Here is a 22,305-nt window from a genome sequence, read left to right as displayed (position 1 = left end):
GACGTGAGAGTGTGGCTCTCTCGCTTCATTTATTTCCTCCCCCTCTCTCTCTTCTTGCTCTAAGAGTCAAGTGCAGTAGTCTAGTCTCTGCGCTAGAATTTGGGGATGATTTCGCGCAGCATGGGACCGCAAATTAGTCCCTGCGCATAATTAGGTGGGGTCAACGCAGGTTGGTGACCCAGAGAACTGACCCAAGACGATTGATCAAAAGACGACACTTAAGTTCGAGAGCTGTAACTGATCGGTCTTATCCACTTTACTCTCGCTAAAGTCGTCTACTATATATATTTCTTTTCCGAGCAATTATTGTATATAAGATATAGTGAGTTTAAGTTAACTTCAGTTCGGTCAGCGAAAACGCACCGACGCATAATTATTTCTGCTCAAGTAATTAATTATTAGAACTTGTCTTTGATATATTAAACTAGATTTATTCAATCTATTATAGAAGTGATACGAAACCTTCCGCTTGAGTCTTTCATAATTTATTTGAATTTAAAGTTAATTTGTTAATTGAGATACGTGGTGTTACTTTGATACACCAAATTGAATATTACACCTGAAGTTCGTTTATCTGGTCAAATAAATAAAACCAAAGTGTATAAAGTGAGTGGTGTGGTTTTTCTTCGTGTGCGACAACCTGCCGACGCGGATCCCAGGAGCCAGAGGAAACCTATTGGACACCAACATCACCAGGACCAAGCCGAGAAGAATCGTCGACCAGCATCATTAATAAATCGACCCGAATTCTGATAAGTTCTCAACGAATTACAAGTATATCAAAATATAGATTTTCATTCTTTCTCTCTCTCTCTTCAACGCGGTTAATATTTGTTAATTTATTCCCGCTCACCATAAATTAATTCACGCCTCGAGTCGATCAAATTACATTCGAACGCTTTGTAAATATATATATAAAATTATCAAAATTTTAAGTCAAAGGGGAAACTGTATATAAATTGGGATCTTGGTTAAATAAAGTATAAGTTTGATTGTTATTTCTTGATTAAATTTAATTATCACCAGCGTCACATAGCATAAAGATTTTTTTTCAGCCGCGTGTCCGGTCAGGACGAGTACCTGCTTCCTGAGAGCATTTCCCGTCTTTTGGAACCAGAATTTTAGAATAAAATAAGTATAATTAATGATAGTAAATTTAAGCAAATCAGTAATTTCGGGAAATTAATTTAACTGTGGTTCTTGGCTATCTGGACACGCAGTAGCCGGGGTCCACCGTAATAGAATGAATGAGCGTTTTTTATATATTTATTTACAATTATGTTCAAAAATTAGCTCAAAAATAAGTATTTACGTGATACGTTGTATCTACATCGTGTAAGTATATCGCGATACCAGCGAACATGACGATTTTTGAGCAATCACTTTCAATGAATTATATAAAGAGGAACATATTAGTTTTGAGTAATTATGTTCAGTAATTATGAAGTTTTTCAATGGAAAAAGCAGATATAGATTTTACATTTATTATTCCGTCAACAATATCTCTGGAAGAGATTATCTGATTGGGACGTTCTTGGCAGCAATCGAATGCTTTTATCGAGTTCTAGAGCTGATTAGATTTTGGAATTGATCGATTTGATAGTTTCCGAAATAATTACGAAAAATGAAAAAAAAAATAATTTTTTTCTATGCTTTCGTCGACGACATCTCTCGAACGGATTATCCGATTGGGACGGTTGAGGTGGCAATAGATTGCTTATATCGAGTTCTAGAGCTGATTAGATTTTGGAATTGAACGATTCGATAGTTTCCGAAATAATCACGAAAAATGAAAAAAAAACGATTTTTTTCTATGCTTTCGTCGACGATATTTCTCGAACGGATTATCCGATTGAGACGGTTGAGGTGGCAATCGGCGCGTTTTATTGAGGTCTAAAGCTGATGAAATTTAGGGAATAATTGGTTTAGTCGTTTCGACGATATTAGCAAAAAACCGTTTTCTACTGTTTCTTTCGTCGACGATGTCTTTCGAACGGATTATCTGATTGAGACGTTCTTGGTGGCAATCGAAAGCTTTTATCGAGTTCTAGAGCTGATGAGATTTTGGAATTGATCGATCCAACAGTTTTCACAATATTAAAAAAAAAACGAAAATAAAAAAATTTTTTTTTTTTTCGTATTTCTTAAATATCTCAGAGTTTATTTGACTAAATGGTCTAAAATTTCTTGGAAAATCTAAGTTCAGAAGATATCTTTCGAATGCCGCAAGAACCATCTAAATCGGTTCATTCATCAAAAAGATATGAGAGGTTTACATCCTCACACACACACACACACACACACACACACACACACACACACACACACACACACACACACACACACACACACACACACACACACACACACACACACACACACACACACACACACACACACACACACACACACACACACGCACACACACACACACATACATACAGACATCGTTCTGAAAATGTCAGAATAGCATCCTAGCACCTTCAAATGTTGACATATGATGAAAACCCGGTTTTTGAGAATCGGGGTGAAACCAATAACTTCCCGAATTTTCAGAAAATCGTCGATTTTCTCCGCGGGACGTTCAAAATTACTTTTCGTTTGAAATGTTTAGTTTTAATGGTTTATAAGGTTTTTTGTTTCTTTTTATTTTTAACTTCCCACTAAGAAAATCGACGATTTTCGAAAAATTGGGAAGTTATTGTTTTCACCCCGATTTTCGAAAGTCGAGTTATCATCAGATGTCGACGTTTTGAGGTCCTATGAAGCTATTCTGACTATTTTCAGAATGATGTCCGAGTGTATGTGTGTGTGTGTATGTGTGTGCGTGTGTGTGTGTGTAAACTCTTTGTAACTTTTTAACTAATGAATCGATTTGGATGCTTGAGGTGGCAATCGAAAGAGCTTGTTGGTCCTTAACTTTCCTAAAAATTTCAGATCATTTGATCAAGTAGACTCGAAAATATTGGCGAATTACGAAAAAAAAAAATTTTTGTTTTTTAGTTTTTTAGTGATTTCTCAGAAACGACTTGAACGATCGACTTCAAAATCTAATCAGCTCTAGAACTTTATAAGCCGCGTCGAATGCAACCTCAACCATTTCAATCGGTCAATTTGTTCGAGAGATATCGTTGGCGAAAGAAATGATAAAAAACGGTTTTTTTCGATTATCTTTGAAGTGACTGATCCGATCAATTTCAAAATTATGTCAGCTCTAGAACTCAATAAAACGCGCCGATTGCCACCTTAAACGTCAAAATCGGTTGATTAGTTTAAAAGATATCGGCGCTGAAAAGTTAAAAAAATAACATTTTATGTTATTTTTTTCGGATAAATCAAAATATAATGTGCTAAAATGTGTCTGAAATCATACCAACTCTTTCTCTTTATAGTCTCTTCCGATCATCAGATAATGTCATATAACTTGTTCCTTAGTTTTAAACATATTGTTAGCAAAAAATTGAAAAAACCCAGTCTTTAATGTTTTTCTCGGATATTCCATATATTGTTGCTCTGACCTAAGTCAAAACTCATTTAAATCTTGATTTTCATCACTGACATTGATTTCTGCCTCAATACATGTACTTCAGAGAACATAATCGAATATAAAAATTTAAAAGCCGCTTCTTCATTAATGATTTTTGATTCTTAACTTTTAAACTCTAGCATAAAACGTTACTTGTTAGATCTTGAAAAGCTCTTTAAAAAAAATGATTGCATGTAGTAGCATTTTCGAGCTCGAAAATATATTCACAGTGATGTTTTCAAGCTCCTTGATCTCGAAAACAGCGGGAAGTTTTGGGGCTGGCCCACAAGGCCAACCGACACCCAGATTTTTAACTTCCCGCTAAGAAAATCGACGATTTTCGAAAAATTGGGAAGTTATTGTTTTCACCCAGATTTGCGAAAATCGAAATTTCATCAGATGTCGACGTTTTGAGGTCCAAGGAAGCTATTCTGACTATTTTCAGAATGATGTCCGAGTGACTGTATGTATGTATGTATGTGTGTGTGTGTGTGAGTGTGACGGGTCTATAACGTTTTAAGTAATGAGCTGATTTGGATGGTTAAGGCGGCGATTGAAAGAGCTTGTTGGCCATCAACTTTTCTGAAAATTTCAGATCACTTGATCAAGTAGACTCGAAAATATTGGCGAATTACGGAAAAAAAATTTTTTTTTAGTTTTTTATTGATTTCTCAGATACGACTCAAACGATCGACTTCAAAATCTAATCAGCTCTAGAACTCAATAAAACACGTCGACTGCCGCCTCAACCATCAAAATCGGTCAATTCGTTCGTGAGATATCGTGGGAGAAAGAAATGCTAAAAACAGTTTTTTTCGAAAACAATGGGATACAAAAATATTTTCGAGCTCGAAAATGTATTCACAACAATGTTTTCGAGCTCCTTGAGCTCGAAAACAGCGGGAAGTTTTGGGGCTGGCCCGCAGGGTCAACCGATAGACAAATTTTTTTTTTGGTAATGGGAGGTGGATTATGTACATTTTGGTCAAATTTATCTCACATACACACTGAAACTTAAAAGTTTAACAACCTTCCTACGCTTAAATAATTATTTCGCATTCGCCCTAAGAAGGATTCGAACCTACCCTACGCACGCTAGACCGACAATGTACCGCTACGCTACGCGGCCGATGAGTAGCCATCTACCTTACTTAACTTATAAGCCAAGCCTACAAGTACTTACTTTGTTACAGCAACAAAATTAGTTTAATTATGGCAAACATTATTTTCGCTCACATATTAACCTTCAAGACTTAAAAAAATTCACATATCACGCTAAAAAAAATTTTTTGATTATACAACAGAAATTCATGTCACGAAATTCCAAATCGACTGATATACACAAATTTTTATAAAATTTTTTGTCTTCTACATTTTGAGCACAGGAACTTATAACAACTTAAACTTTTCAGAAAAATTTTAAGTTTCGGAACTGAAAAGATTACGGTGCTAAAAAAAAACACTTTTCGAATGCAATTTTAACGATATATATGTAGATCATATCGAAAAAATAAATAACAAAATAATTTTAGTTACTTCAACTATTTTTTTAAAGTTATCTGACCAATACATAGTTATCATAACTATTTAAATTAGTTACACCAATTTAATAAAAATAGTTGCATACAACTATATAAAATGTTTTACTACTAAAATTTAATAATTGTTGCATCAACAGCATAATTTTAGTGATATACGGAGACAAATAAAAAAAAATCGTTGAATCAACTATTTGAAAATAGTTAAAGAAATATAGTTATTGCTACGATTTGTTATTTGTTAGATTGAGTTCCTAATAATAGTTGATTTAACTACTTAATTTTTGTTGTGACTACTAAACTTTTAAATTAGCAATAACTAAAAATAAATAACAAAAAAATTTTGGTTACTTCAACTATTTTTTTAAAGTCATCTAAACAATAAATAGTTACAAAAACTATTTAAATTTATTACACCAACTAAATTAAAATATTTGTCTCTTTTTAATTGTGGCAACTACTGAGATTTCTCTCAGTGAGGAAATCAAAAATTAAAATTTTTCAAACCGTCCGATTTGGCGTGGAATGGCCCCATAGAATATACACTATTTTTCAGTGGTTTTCACTGTTTCAGATTTAGAGAGTACAATACCTGAAATTTGTAAGTAAAGAAGCTAAAAATCTATTATTTTAATTAAGCTCACACAGTTTTACGACTTCGAATTTTATAAATTAGGCTTAATTTAAATATTTAATGTTTTTTAGATATTTTTATATATTTATTTAAATATTGACTGTTTTTTGGTTAAAAACTTATGTTTGCTTATTTCGTACCTGGTTTGAAATAAAAAACATTTTGATAATAAATAAGATATTACAAAACATGTTTTTCATTACTATCTATACCATAAAAATATAAATATGCTACTTTGGTGGTTTACGATAGATAAATTTAACCTTTCAGCCCTCCCTTTTAGCTTTACTAATATATTTCCAATACCAGGTCGAATCCCTATTTGTGGTTTTATGTCCAACGTTTATCGCAGCATATAATGTGTCCGGAAGACATGTTATCCCTATGATCTCATATATTTTAGTTCAAGGACTTCTCGATATTGAAAAGATGCATAGAAACTGCTAATACATTTATGTACTACAGCGGATTGCCTATGCAGTTATAAGCGTATGATTTAATGTCGATTTCGTAAAATAATTAGCATTTTATACAAAATTCCAAGTACTACTATTACCGTGGACGTTAAAGAGACTTGTGACAATTACCGCGCTACAATTACCGTGGATGTTACAATTACCGTGTGACAATTACCGCGGAATCCCATGAAACAAAAATCAATGAAATAAATTATAAAAGCAAATGTTTAATTAAATAATGAATCGTTTTTTTAAAAAAAAAACAAACTTTTAAATTTAATAATGCACATCACGTTTAAATTATGGTACAGTTGACCAATATAATTAATATTATGAGTGATATAAGAATATACGATTTAATCAGTATCATTATAATTTATTTTCTTGACAGCTCTGCAATAATATTGCCTCTTTGCGCTTCTTTTCACGCACGGAAAAAAATGTGTAGTTAAATTTACTACAAATGGAGTTCCATTTACTACACTGACTAGTAATATATAGGATAACTACACGTTTAGTAACAGTTACTAGTACACTGTGGTACACAACCTGTAGTACCATTTACTACAGTAAGTAGTAATAAGAACTAGCATTAAACAACCACTGTGGTTCATTTTACTCCACAACATAGTAGAATATATTTTATTCGTAATGTATTAATTAAATATCTGTTAGATAACGATCATTAGTTTTTATGATATTGAAAACGTTATAAAAATATAAAAATTAATCTTAGATTCTTCAGACTTATAGTATATCAAATTAAAATGATATAAAAATGAATTTATTAATGGATAACTTAAAATAATAAGGACTTAAATTTCAAAAGCCTACTTTTTATCAATACCCGATAATGATAATTTTAAAAATATATTTGTAATTAATAAATTCTCGTATAAGCATAGACTTAGAATAATTAAGTATTAATTTTTATTAATAGAAAATATAAAAAACATCGATTTAAAAGTTATAATTCTAATAAATAACAAATACTCAATAGGCAATGATTAGAAAAATTTCATTAAAATCACGATTCACTGATAAGAGCATAGAAATAAAATTTAATAGAAGTTGTAGGTGAGGTAAGCAAAAGGAATAATGACAGGTAATACAAAACAAATTTTTTTGTATTATATTTGTTATATATATATTTTTTTTAAATTATATAAATTATAATTGCACGCCTCGATTTTTAATTATGTGTATAAATATTTTTAATTATATATATTATTATTTATAATGTTTTATAATATTATTTATAATAATAAATACAATGACACAAGTTGAGAATACCTACAGAATGGAGTAAAAAAGTTATAGGTGGCGCTGTTATTTTCTTCTTTCAATCATTTTACCACATATTGGAGTAGATTGTACAAGTAATCTGGTATTGTATACTCCAAAAATAGTAACAGATACCAATTCATATAAAATTGTGTGGTTCCCAAAACCACAAAATAAGTATTTTATACTACTTTGAGTAGTTGTGGAAACTACAAAGTTTTACCACATTACAGTAGTAAGCAGAACTCCTATAGTAGTAAAATATCACGCACACTGTAGCTTATGTTACTACAGTTGTCATTGCAGCGACCACAAAGTGTAGTAAAATTTTTACTAGTTTGGTGTGGTAAATTCTACTCCAGCATTTTTTCCCGTGCGACTAATAATAAATTTTTATGTTTATAATTACATTTTTTTTTCACTGATTACTTTTTTTTTTTCGTATTTTCAGAATTTGTTTGAGTTTTTGCAATTTTGAATGTTTAATACAAAAGGTACACTCGTAGTCATTACGGCCTGGCCCCTTAATAGACTATAAATTCTTAACCAGACAGGGGGCCAAGCATTCATTACAACGAGTGTACAAGATAAACAATGAGTTATGTTAATTTTGAGGTTATGAATAATTATATTTCAATCGCAGCGATTGTCGCATTCACCTAAGATACTACATATATGTTTCTATTACCGTGGAATCAAGTGAAACCACGGTAATACTGACACGCTTTAAAAGTTGGTGACAATTACCGCGGCAGTAAATTAAAAGTGACAATTGATTAAAATTCAATATTGAACATATGTTTGTTGAATTTTCGACTATAAAAAAGTATAATCTTGCCCTGGAATGCAACAAATATAAGTATTAAAGCATTAATTCATAAAAAAACACATTTTATTCGAGCCTACAGTTGCACATTAACTGCAAGAAATTGATAATATTTTCTCTTAAAACGATCAATCGGTTTTTAATAATTTATAACAAACTATAGTAGTTACAGTTTATACCGGATTGTTTGTTAATTACATTCTTGAAATATTAAATTGGTTGCTGGATTTTTTTTAAATTATAAAAAATTATATGTATCATTCATTTATTGTAACGGGGTAAATTGGGTCCTTCTTTTGACCAAAATCGTGATTTATCACTGATGGCCACCTACCTTACCTGCTACCTCAAATTAGCATTCGATTAAGTTTTTCGACTTGTCGCCGGGCGCGCTAATAGAAAATACTCTCACGCTAGGCCCAATCATAATTAATTCAGGTAGGGGTTTTCCGATCTTTGCCGAAAATAATCGAGAGGAATTGATAAAACTAGAAGACAGCAGCGAAAAAAAGAGAGTAGTGACCGGAACGACCAGACTGACTAGACGTTCAGGACAGAGTCCATAGGATCGGGCAAACATCCAGACGCCCAAAGTTACAACCAGGAAGCACCAAGCCGGGATGACCAAGTAACCACCAGGACAACTACACGGAATAGGACAATTACATGGACCAGGACAATAACCAGACCAGGACAACTAATACTGGACAATCGACGGTGTAAGAATTCAACATAAATCGTAATAAGTATTTTATAGAATATTCCCAGAATATTTATTAATTAAATACGCACTTATACGTCGTGTCCGCGAAGTATTGTCGTGTCTATTTTCGTGTAATATTCAATCGAAAACCGGTCTCAATATAATTAGCTTTGTTATTTCCAGGCAGGTTGTATAAAGCATCGCCGGAAAATTCTTCTGGAATTTTCCAGGCAGGTTGTGTAAGGCATTCGCCGGAAAAGCAATTGCAATCTAGTCAAAATTATCTAGTCACTAATAATAGGATAAATTAAATTAATTTAAGTAATTAAACAAAATCAATTAATAAAATACAAACGTTAAAGGTGTCGTAAAGTAAAACGTGTTCAAGTTTTGAGTATTGGATATAGAGTCGGTGAATTGAATGTTAAGCGGTAAAATAAAAATAAATCCTAAAACCGTCTTGACAAAATGATTGATTAAATTGGTAAAGCAAGTAGTAGTGGTTATAAGAAATAATGAATGTTAATTGATTAGTGAATTTAAAGTGTAATAATTAATTATATGAGAGTTAATTTTAGTCGGAAAAAGGTAATGAATTTTATATTGTAAAGTGTGTGAGAGTGGATAGTGTAATTATGGAATTTGTGAATTAATTAATTAAGGTTTTATATCGCGTAGAGGGTCCAGGGGACCGCGCGGGAAAATAGTAGCCACGTAGAGGGTCTTGTCGACCGCGTGGAAAGTATTAAGTCGTGTATGTGTATTATAGTGTAGGGGACTTAGTGTGAGTGTGTGTGTGATATAGTCAAAGGTAGTTGACATTAGGTAATAAAGTTTATAGGTAATAAGGTAATAAGGTAATAAAAGGTTATAAGGTTTATAGAATAAAGGTTTAAATAAATATTGTCAAGGTTTCAATAAATAAAGGTTAAAATTGGTAATTGTGAAATAAATTAATTAATTATAAATTATCCTTCCTCTTCCTTCTCTTACAAATCAATTTTACACCGACCCTGATGATCCAAGATCCGGCTCTGGGAGGCCGTTATTACTTCCAGTGGCGCCCTTTGTAAGGACGACCAGAGTAGCAGCTTAGCCCTGTTATATTATAATAGAATGAAAAAAATCCACGGTAATACTCACACTCGCGGTAATACCCACACTTACCCTATATATTTGAACAATTAATTTAAAGGTATCTTGGTCGTCAAAAATAAATATACAAATTCAATTTGTGGGTGGGAGAAGACTAAGTTTCAACTTCTATCATTCTATGAATGCCTGTTCCCTCGTGCGCTCTTTTTTCCGATAATTTACTATAGTCATTAACATAAAAAAGTATTCCTATCACGTAGCTATTCTCCACTAAAATTCATTTCACGTTTTATCTGAAATTGGAATTAACTTCTAAAATTCTCTTCTTGAGTTATCTTATGACTATTTTAGTAATGTAAAAATACATCTATATGTATCTTTGCTATCTTTTCTTTTACGAGACTGTATCACTTCACTTATTTTACCAATATCACGAGAAGTGACTCCCTTGTGATATTAAGTGGAACAATTGCTACTGTGGATAGTCTGGTGTATCGTAAATTCGCTCGTGAATCACCACAACGATATAGAACTTTTTTTTATGGCAGCGTCTAATAATAATATCTTTATCTTTATAAAAATTTATTATTCTTTTATGTCATTATTTATTGTAATTATTTCTATAATATTTCGCTTTGAAAAACGTATAATTTCGTTAGATGAGTACTTTCTCGGTCTTTTTTTTCTTTTCGTTTTTTAAGAGTAGCAAACTTTCTCATATTTTAAGAACCCAAGGTAAAGTACTAAATTGTAGAAATTGTGAATAAAAGAAAGAATGGTCGGGTAATCTTGAGTAGGAAGATGCAGGAAAGTTGAACAAGGTCTATGTTTAATTGCAGCGATGAAAATTTGTCACAGCTGAAGATAATAAAAGTTTACAACCTACCATCTGCAGTAAGGGAAAATAACTAAAATATTAGTTTCTACGAGCATTAGTACGTCGTCAATTTAAATCATAGAAACACATTCTTGAACTTTATTAATTTTGTAGACTTGATGTGCAAAGGAAGTTCGAATAACAAAGAAAATGAGCAACAAAACATAATTTTAAACTTTTCTAATAACAAACAATCAATTTCTATACACTGTAAAAAATTTGCGAAATGAATAGTTCGGACCCTGCGGGCCAGCCCCAAAACTTCCCGTTGTTTTCGAGCTCAAGAACCTCGAAAACATTATTGTGTTTTAAAACTAAAATTAAAACTATCAGTCATAGTTTTTTAATTATTATTTAATTTCACATTAGTATTTTATTCACTCTAATTCTCTTTTTGATATCATTGGGTATCCTTCTCGCGAAAGGTGGGGTTTTATTGGTCTCAATAGGTTATTAAGATTCACTTTTAGTACTTTTTATTTAACTAAAACACTATACACTTATAAATGATTATCGCACTGACACTGATTTATGAAAATGGATGCTGATTTACCCGATCTTTTAGACAGGTGGGCAGTTTCTTATTGTTTTAATTTCATTATTTTCCGCTAGCGCGTGTGAGAGCCCTCTTGGCATATCTTATAGTAATAAGTACGATATCTTAACTATTAAGATATTATATTTGCGGAAAATTTAAGTTGTTTTATTACACCGGCACACAAAAAAAAATAAGTTCTCTCGAAATCAATAAAAGAAATCATATTGTTCGATCTATGATATATATATAAAAAATATTTTGGCCTAAAACATAAAAAAATTTTAATATGCTTCAAAAAATTTTTTTCATCACAATACTAAGAATTTTTTTGCTTTTTTGCAATTTTTTGGGGTTTTTTGGAATTTACTCAGACTTTAAATAGCTAATGTTTTAAATAAACTTCAGGTTAGTATGTGGAGGACCGAAATACATAAAAATCATGCTTAGTTAGGGTTAAAAAAATTTATAAATTTGAAAAACGGTCGATTTTTGTGTATTTTTGAGGTTTTTTAAAGTTTTCTAAAAATCTGAGGGTGTACGGGTTCAACGGACCTCGGATTCCGATTCAGCGGGTCAAAATACATGGGAATAAATCGGTCCCGTCAAAAGTACAGAGAACTTATTTTTTTTTGTGTGCCGGTGTTATTAAGAAACATTGGTTTGAATAGAATCGCAGTTCTAGTTGAAAGTAACTTAAATGTCTATTCAATATTAAATGATATTTAATTGAATAGAATCGATTGCTCAAGTATATGATCTATTTTCACCGAGTTTCTTTCACATCATTTACCTTACTCAATTAGTTTAAACGTTAATGATCACAAACTCTATTTGGTTAAGAATAATAAATTTTTTTTTAAAATAAATTTATTTGTTTGCTTGGCCGATTGCTGGCTGCCATTAATCGGCCAATAGTCGAGCGCCATTAATGGGCCGAGGTTATCATTCCGGCTACACTGAAAAAAATAATCGCAAGCTGCTAGCGATTTTTTTCTTTAGCTGCTATCGATTTTTTCACTATGTATATATATGGGGCATTCCATGCCAAATCACCGAGGTTTTGACCCGACCCCCTTGGATTTCGCTGAAACTTTTGTATCATTTTTTATCCTGACAAAGACATTTTTCAGAATTTTTTCAGATTTTTTTACCCAGCCCAAAAAAAGTTACGAATTTTTGAAAAACACCGCTCTTTTTTTTTCAAGTCGCTATAACTTTCTCACAAATTAACCTTTCGGCACTTTTTTTTTTTCAAAATTTGTTTTTTTAAACGTCATTTTCAGAAAAAAATACAAAAAATTTTTCGGAAGTCATGATATATGAATTATTTCAGTTTTTTCAATAAAACCGTCATTTTTTCCAAGTCCGAAATCTTTGATTCTCAATTTTTTTGTTTCAAAAAAAACTTCAACCAAGACAGTATTTAACCCCGCTATTCCCATTTTGTGCCGACTTTTCTTTATATTTTGTTTTTTCGATTGAAAATAAAAAAATTTCTAAATTTGGCTTATTTTTTATGACTTTGCGCTAAAGTTTTTTTGGATTATTTTTAAAAGCTCAGAAGTTGGATAAAATTGGACAAAAACAACCGTAAAGTGTATTAGGGGCAAGGATTGATTTTTTTGTAAGGAAATTCCCAATTTTTAAATATAGTGAAACCTAAACCTACAATTAATCTTCTCAATAAGACAATTTGTAGATAAACTCAGAAAAACGTAGATAGCCTTATAGACAGTTTTAGATCAAATTAAACGGAATATAGTATAGTACAGCGGGTATCTCAACTGGTAGAGAGCACTCGGCGCGATACCAACATGGTCTAGGTTCGATTCTCAGTTTGGACTATGGATGTTTTTCTCAGTTTATCTATAAATTGTCTTATTGAGAAGGTTAATTGTAAGTTTAGGTTTCATTATATTTAAAAATTGGGAATTTTCTTACAAAAAAATCAATCCTTGCCCCTAATATACTTCACGGTTGTTTTTGTCCAATTTTATTCAACTTCTGAGCTTGTAAAAACAATCTAAAAAAACTTTAGCGCAAAGTCATAAAAAATAAGCCAAATTTAGAAATTTTTTTTATTTTCAATCGAAAAAACAAAATATAAAGGAAAGTCGGAACAAAATGGGAATAGCGGGGTTAAAAACTGTCTTAGTTGAAGTTTTTTTTTGAGACAAAAAAATTGAGAATCAAAGATTTCGGACTTGGAAAAAATGACGGTTTTATTGAAAAAACTGAAATAATTCATATATCATGACTTTCGAAAAATTTTTTGTATTTTTTTCTTAAAACGACGTTTAAAAATCAAATTTTGAAAAAAAAAAGTGCCGAAAGGTTATTTGTGAGAAAGTTATAGCGATTTGAAAAAAAAGAACGGTGTTTTTCAAAAATTCGTAACTTTTTTTGGGCTGGGTAAAAAATTCTGAAAAAATTCAGAAAAAAGTCTTTGGTAGGATAGAAAATGATAAAAAAGTTTCAGCGAAATCGAAGGGGGTCGGGTTAAAACCTCGGTGATTTGACATGGAATGCCCCATATTAGGGTGGGCCGAAAATCCGCTTTTTTCGAAGTTTCATTATTAATACCAAAAATATTTGTTTTGTACAAAAAAAAAAAATTTTTCGGAAAACAAAAAAAAAATTTTAGGTCGATATCTTAGGCTCGCCAAATCCCGCTAAAGTTAGAAGTTGTTTAAAATTTTTTTTTCGGCTTATTTTGATCGGAAATTTAATTCTCTATAAAAAAAGTCTTACAACAAAATTACGTAAAGTTGATAGTTACTGAGATAATTGCAATTTTGCTTTAAAAAATGAAATTTTTCAAGATATTATCACTTTTTTAGGGTAAAAAATAAATTTTATCATAAAAATATCATAGGAAATTCAATTTTCTACAAAACAGACCTGCTGAAAATTTATTTAAAGTTGATAGTTACAAAGATAATAGCGATTCTTGATGAAAGCCACCAAATAACGAAAAATGTGATTATCTAAACATCAAAATGCCAGTTTCTGAATAACTATAAATTTCAAGTTTTTACCAGCAGGTCTGTTTTGTAGAAAATTGAATTTCCTATGAAATTTTTATGATAAAATTTATTTTTTACCCTGAAAAAGTGATAATATCTTGAAAAATTTCATTTTTTAGAGCGAAATTGCAATTATCTCAGTAACTATCAACTTTGCGTAATTTTGTTACAAAACTTTTTTTTTAGAGAATTAAATTTTCGATCAAAATAAGTTAGAAAAAAATTATTAAACAACTTCTAACTTTAGCGGGATTTGGCGAGCCTAAGATAACGACCTAAAATTTTTTTTCTTTTCTGAAACATTTTTTTTTCGTACAAAGAAAAATATTTTTGGTATTAATAATGAAAATTTAAAAAAAGCGGATTTTCGGCCCACCCTACCCCATATATATAAGCATTCACATTACATATAAGCCTTGTTTTCTTAAGTGACCCATTTTGCCCCACTCTCCCTATATATATATATATATATATATATATATATATATATATATATATATATATATATATATATATACATATATATATTAGACTGGGCCAAAAAAATTGACTATTTTTTTTTTCTTAGCTATATCGAAAATATTATTCAGAATGACAAAAAAAAAATTTTCATGAAAGTTTGAGCCCTTAATATTAATTTTAAGAGGTCTATCATCACTATGTTCAATTTTAATTCATAATTTGATGTTTTACGTCGGAATTGCTAAAACATTGAAGTAAAAAAAGTTCATTTTCACTTATTCTTATGTAAAATTAAATTCCCTACAAAAAAGGTCTGATTGAAAATTTTCGTCAGATAAGCCGTTTCCGATTAATTAAGCTTAATAAATTGATATATTTTTTCGATTTAACATTTTTACTTTTGAATTTTGTAACTGACGAATCAATAAATATCTAAAAGAGATCAGGACAGATTTTCGAAGAAAATTTAATGTTCTACAAAAAAGGTCTCTTAACATTTTTTGCTAAATTCACTCCTTCGAAAGTTATTCACGTTATTGAAATCGTTTTGACTCAAATTCAACCTTGGATAACTTTTGAAGGAGTGAATTTAGCAAAAAATGTTATGAGACCTTTTTTGTAGAGCATTAAATTTCCTTCGAAAATCTGTCATGGTCTTTATTAGATATTTATTGATTCATCAGTTACAAAATTCAAAAGTAAAAATGTTAAATCGAAAAAATATATCAAATTATTAAGCTTAATTAATCGGAAACGGCTTGTCTGACGAAAATTTTCAATCAGACCTTTTTTGTAAGGAATTTAATTTTACATGAGAATAAGTGGAAATAAATTTTTTTTACTCCAATGTTTTTGTAATTCTGACGTAAAACATCAAATTATGAATTAAAATTAAAAATAGTGATGATAGACCTCTTAAAATTAATATTAAGGGCTCAAACTTTCATGAAAATTTTTTTTTGTCATTCTGAATAATATTTTCGATATAGCTAAGAAAAAAAAAATAGTCAATTTTTTTGGCCCAGTCTAATATATATATATTGTAACAGATGTGAAACTGATCTTTTTAAATATTTGAATAGCTAGAAAACAATTGCCTTCTTCTTTTGTTTTATACATGCGCGACTAAAGTCAGTCGGTCTTATATTGACAACTAAACAGCATATGTCTTGTATCAATAAACTATACATATCTTTGATTGCCTTTTTTTTGCTGCTGTTAATTGTGGTGTTGTTATTTCTAATATCAGTGTGTGATTATTGTAGTTTATAAGTGATATTAATCTATAAGATACCAGTTATTACAATATATAACTAATAACACCGAACGGTGTGTAAGATAACACTCACACCGAGTTAAAAGTACACTGTCCGAGCTACTAGCAAAAAAATCGCTTCCAGCTATCGAAAAAATCGCTTCCAGCAAGCGATTTTTAATCGCTACCTGCAAAAGGAAAAATCGCTAGCAGCTAGTGAAATAATCGCTTGCAGCTAACGATTTTTAATCGCTAGCTGCTAAAGAAAAAAATCGCTAGCAGCTAGCGATTATTTTTTTCAGTGTATAAGCCGTTTATCGGGCAATAAAAATTGCCATTGCTGAGCCATTAATCGACATTCTTGGCCTAGTAATGGCCCGATCTAGAGCCGATTTCTAAACTTTGTATGGGAGGTGCAGTGAAATTTTATAAGAAATGCATATTAATACGTAAATTATGAACAACAGTTTTTTTGTGAATAACCCGAGTAAAAATGAAATTATTATTTTTACGAAAAAATTATAAATTTTTATCGACCGCCGCACCACCGCTGCACCACTACTGCACCATACCGCTGCACCATCGCTGCACCACCGCCGTTTGGCGGAATATTCCGCCGCACGCTAAAAATATATTCTGCCAGCACCGCCGCACCACCGCTGCACGACCGCCGCACCAATGCTTAAGCATAACCCCGATCTCACAAAAAAATAGCATTTATATGCCAAAATATCTTATGATTAATTAATTAATTTACCCGGTTTATGGTGAGAGAAATTTAATTGTCCGGTAAAAGTAAATTATATATGGCCATATATTAAAATTTTCAATATATACATAGCCATGTATAGAAATTTCAACTAAATTAAAAAAAAAGACTTACTCAATTTTAGTAGTTTTTTTTTCTTTGATGATGCGGAAATCAATCACATTTGTGATGAAATTAATTTCTAACCGAGTAGAAATTTTTAATTTAGGGAAAAAACGCTATAAATATCAACCAAACGCACCCGATTTAGTAGGATTCGAACCCGGGACCTTACGCACGAAAGACCGACGCTTTAACGACTAGGCTACGCTACTTTTTTTTTTTTTTTTTAAAAGAAGTTTAATTTGCTTTGAAAAATTACATTTTTTGTTTTATTACATTAATTGGCTGCAAATATTAACTTAAAAACTAGCCATATCTTGTTTTTACTCGTTTATAGAAACAAAGTGAAAAACTTGTTTTAACAATTAGTCTCCTCGATTGGAGCAGCTGATGTTAATAATCTTATGGGATAGCTGATTCTGTTTATTTTAAAATCTTGGAACTGGTTAACTTAGTTATAGTAACAGACTAGATTTTTATTGCAACTTATGCAACGTCAACAGTTGTGGAAAATATTTCTTTATAAAAACCACTTGTTTTAAGTTTAATAAACTAGGCTACGCTACCGACAGTGACTACTAAGTTTACTTATGCTATATGAGATTGAAAAGAATATACCACTTTTAAATCACTAATCAAAAATAAATTACAACAAAATATCACAGCTTCGGTGCGGCGGTGGTGCAGCGGTGGTGCGGCGGTCAATAAAAATTTATAATTTTTTCATAAAAATAATAATTTCATTTTTACTCGGGTTGTCACGGCGGTGGTGCGGCGGTGGTGCGGCATTTATAAAATAATCGGAATTGTCACGGCTGTAGTGCAGCGGTGGTGCGGCGCTTAAAAAGCCGTGCAGCGGTGTTGCGGCGGAATTCTGTTTTTACTCGGGAAGGAAATAGAAAATATTAGCCTATAAACTGAAAACTGTCACAAATCAAGCCATATTGATGCTAATAAATTTTGAGACTAAAAACACGCAAACACATGAACAATCCAAGTACAAAAATTAAAAATTAAGGAATAACCCAAGATGGGCATCGAAAAACTTCTAGTAAAATAATTTAGAAAACTATTTTTTTTTATGTTATTTTAATCAGGAGACACGTTAGTGTCTCGCGCCAAGTTTTATTTTTCTTCTAAGATTACAGATCTTTTATAACTTGATACTATTTACTGAATGAACAGTTTGACATGGCAGGTTGGACCCCACTTCCGTGTCCAGTGATTATCTTGTGATCATCGCCGGACTTATTAATTTTCCAACCCAAAAATATTATTACAGTTTGAATATATAAGTGGAAGGCATTAAACCATTTTGTCTGATGACTAACACACGCTGATCGACTTATACCCGTAAATAATATTTGTTTCATGGGTTGGAGGGCTAAGTAGAGCATATGTACTCCCCTTAGAATGACCAGTGGTATAAACCTTGATTCTATTCACGCACCGTGAAAATGGAAAAATTGTGAAATTTATCAATAACAAAAAATTTATATAATTTAGAATCCACAACATGTTTTGGCATTAACGTATATTTCAATAATCTAATAAAGATTGTTTATTTAAAGTTAAGTAAAACTAAATAATTTCACTTTTATTCTTATTTATATGTATATTTCCGTTGAAATAACTCGGACAGTCGGCATGCTTGAAATTGATATTAATAGTTCAACCTAGTCTTCTCAGGCGACGATCGCTAAGTTTACAGTTAACTAGTGGGTGGATGTCGTAAAAAAATTTTCATTACTTTCTTCTCTTATCAATAAATAAATACTTTTTCAGGTATATGTAATATAGGGGAGGGTGGGGCAGAGCGGCCCCCCTAAGCCAATTATTATTTTTTGTGGCTTTCAACCATAAGATCACTTTACTTTTGTCCTATTTCGAACAAATTTATGGACATTTTGCCAAAATTCTGAAAAAAAATTTTTTTTTTTGTGGGGCAGAGCGGCCCCCCTCAAAAAAGTGACAAAAAATTTTTTTTTTTGCGTTTTGTTTTTTTTAAATTGTTTTCATCATTAAGAATGTATTTCTTTCTCTTGACAACTGTTTTTGGTTTTATATTACTCGAAAAAAATTTTTTAAAGCGTAAAAAATCGTTCACTCTCGATTACCTTAATTACTAATTGTTATTTAATAAAAAAAAAAATCAATTCTATAATTTTACTTTATTTCAAAAATTTGTCAAGTAAAAAAAAAAATTTAATTTTTATAAATTTTTAGTGACCAAATTTGCCTCTTACGTAGAGAAACGGCCGAAAAATATGAAAAAATAATTTTTTCCGAAGTTTCGGCTGGTCCATTTTGCCCCAGGTGTTATGCGTAGGGCTAGAAATGTGGAATAGTAATAATTTTTTTTTAATTTGACGATAAAAATATGAAAAAATCACTTTTTCAAAATTTTGGGCTTGTCCATTTTGCCCCAAATGTCATGCGTAGGGGTAAAAATGCGCAAACATATCGGATTTATAGTAATTAGTCGAAAAAAAAAAAATTTTTTTTTTAATGAAAATTTCAGGGGGGCCGCTCTGCCCCATGGGGGCCGCTCTGCCCCACCCTCCCCTACACTAAAAAAAAAAAATGCGGTTATCGTAATCATCTGAAGTATTGTTCTGTAACAGGGTAAAATAGATTCCAATGACTATTTATTAAGATCTAAATTTGGATTTGTCCACGGTCGATAACGGGTCCTAATTATAATCCGGTTTATTAAATTGAGTGATTCGACATGTCACTGGGTGTCGCTAATCAGTGAGACCCGAACATCCGTCCCTCTCTTTGACTAATGTAGTAGGGATGAGTTTTCCGGGGGTGAATGGAAAAGACCCGAATCGAAGAGTTATAAGTGAGTGCAGTGTCAAAAAATCGAGAGAGAGTCCGTCGGACGACCGAAGGCGATGGACGCCAAGTGAAGACAAGAGTTAGTGAACGACTAAAGTGATCAGACACATTTTAATACAAGGTAATTATCCAAGTCTACGTCCGCTTCACGTGGAACGAGGCGATACATTTATAATTTAACATCTTTATTACCAGGCTCTCCAGAGACCATTCGCTTAAGTAATTAATTAACATTCTAATGCGTACTGATCATTGACAGATTTCAATCAATCGTAACTTATTAATTATATTCATTGGCGTAAAGAGGCAATAAATTAAGGAGCGAGGTTATTGAGGCAACGGAAAAACCTGGAAAATTTGGATATACCAACATCAGCTACTGAACTGCATCCGACGGCAGAATAACCGCTGAATCCATCAAGTGTTGCTGAAATTATATTTGGAGGTAAATTATAATTAATTAAGGCCTCTGATTAATTCTATTAATCTGGCTAATTAATTATAATATATTACTTAATATCTTTCCGTTGATCTCGCGTAAAGAAACGGATAGTTCAGGCTCTCCAGCCGTTCGATCTCGTGTTCTCGACAGTTCAATCGCGTCTCGCTTTACCGCCGTTAAGTGTTCGAAACTCTGTAGTATTTATTCCAGGCTCTTCAGCCGTTATAAATTAATTTATTACTGCATCTTAACATTAATACAGGCTGGAATTTATTCCGTCAGCCGCATTAATTCTATAATTCATAAATTCAATCAATTTACTCGAAAACGTCAATAAAAATCGGGAACCGCGTGACGCCAATTCACCGGCCGAAAATTCTAGTCAACCCGAAATCAAATTCTAGTCATTACGTGATTATTAAATTAATTTTAAGTTAATTAAAATATCTAAAAACTAAATAAAAGATACTAGAGTTTGGATAAATTAGATTGTGAGTAAAGTTGAAAACGAATTATTTTGAAAATGAAATAAATTTGATTGTGGAAATTGTCAGTGAAAAATTTAGGAATTGAAAGCTATAAACGAATAATAATTGTGGCAAATTAATTAGGAAAATTTAATCAGAGAAAATAATTAGTGGAAAATTTATGAGTGGTAAAATTAATTAATTTATAAATTACATTAAACAAAAAAATAAATTAATTGATTGGAAATACAGTGAATTATGCTATGAGAAATTTTATATTGAGTATTAAAAATTATAAATTGTAAAAAAAAAAATTAAGTGGGAAAAGTTACTGAGTATTGTTAAAAGTAGAGTCTTAAATAGAGTCAAATTAATGTTAATTAAAAGAAATTGTGGTTTTGATTTAGGTCCTGTGGACAAAAATATAAGTTAGGTTTAAGATATGTCCGGTAGACACTAGAAATAAGAAAATGCGGGTTAACGTCCTGTGGACGGTTTTTAAAAGTAGAATTTAAGGAAAATAAGGTTTAACGTCCGGTGGACGGTTTTTTATCGAGGTTTATTAAGGTTCAAGGTTTAACGTCCGGTGGACGGTTTTTTTAATGAGAGTGTGTGTGTGAGTGTGAAAAACGTCCAGGGGACGATATTTAGTTTTGACATAAGGAAAACGTCCAGGGGACGAGATTTAGTTTGTCATAAGTTTAGTTTATCATAAGTATAGTTTGTCATAAGATTATTAACTGTTATTAAGGGTAAATAAATATAAAAGCAAGGTGCTTAATTAAATTAAGAAATTGGAATTAAAGTTTTAAATAAATTTATTTCAGCCTGTTCACTATTCCTCTCCTCTCTCACAAAACTAAAATTTTACAACGACCCTGAGCATATAATAAAATTACATTAACATACGGTTCTGAAAGGCCGAGTCCATCTTCCAGTGGCGCCCTAATATTCGTCTATAATACTTAGGTGCGACCAGACTTGGCAAGCTAATCACTCTGTCATAGTTCATGGTGGATAGTTGTCATAACAAAATTTATCGTTCAATTGGCAATACTATATTGCTGCTTTAACTAACGTCAATTTTAAATAAAAGTACCCTCTTAAATTTGAAATAGTGAAAAGGGTGACTATTCACTATTAACTAATGAAAAATATGTCACTAGTTTAAATAGTGGTGTAATTTTCACTAACAATAAGTGACTATAGAGCTGTAAGATTGCCACAACAGTATTTGCTGCTATTCAAATGAGATTATTTGAAGAAAAAAAAAATAAATATCACTAGATGAAAATGTAAATTCTAATGCGTATCGAGTAATACTTTAAGGAAATATACGAAAAATTACAGTATGAGACAGTAACTTGAAAACATTGTGAGACTGCAATATTACAAATTTAAAATGTAAAACTTACTGCGCAGCGCCAAACTGTAATTTCTACAGTTTCGTTTGCGAAGC

General features: G+C 31.4%; 1 protein-coding gene across 1 annotated transcript in view; it reads right to left on the bottom strand.

The window, feature by feature from the left end:
* Positions 1–22,305, bottom strand: part of LOC130676201 (xaa-Pro aminopeptidase ApepP-like) — a 98,542-nt gene that overhangs the window by 68,897 nt on the left and 7,340 nt on the right. The gene's annotated exons all lie outside the window — the stretch shown is intronic.

Source organism: Microplitis mediator, chromosome 10 (assembly GCF_029852145.1).
Source record: "Microplitis mediator isolate UGA2020A chromosome 10, iyMicMedi2.1, whole genome shotgun sequence".
Classification (NCBI taxonomy): Eukaryota; Metazoa; Arthropoda; class Insecta; order Hymenoptera; family Braconidae; genus Microplitis; species Microplitis mediator.
The sequence above is the reverse complement of the archived record's forward strand: the minus strand, read 5'-3'. Positions and strand labels throughout refer to the sequence as shown.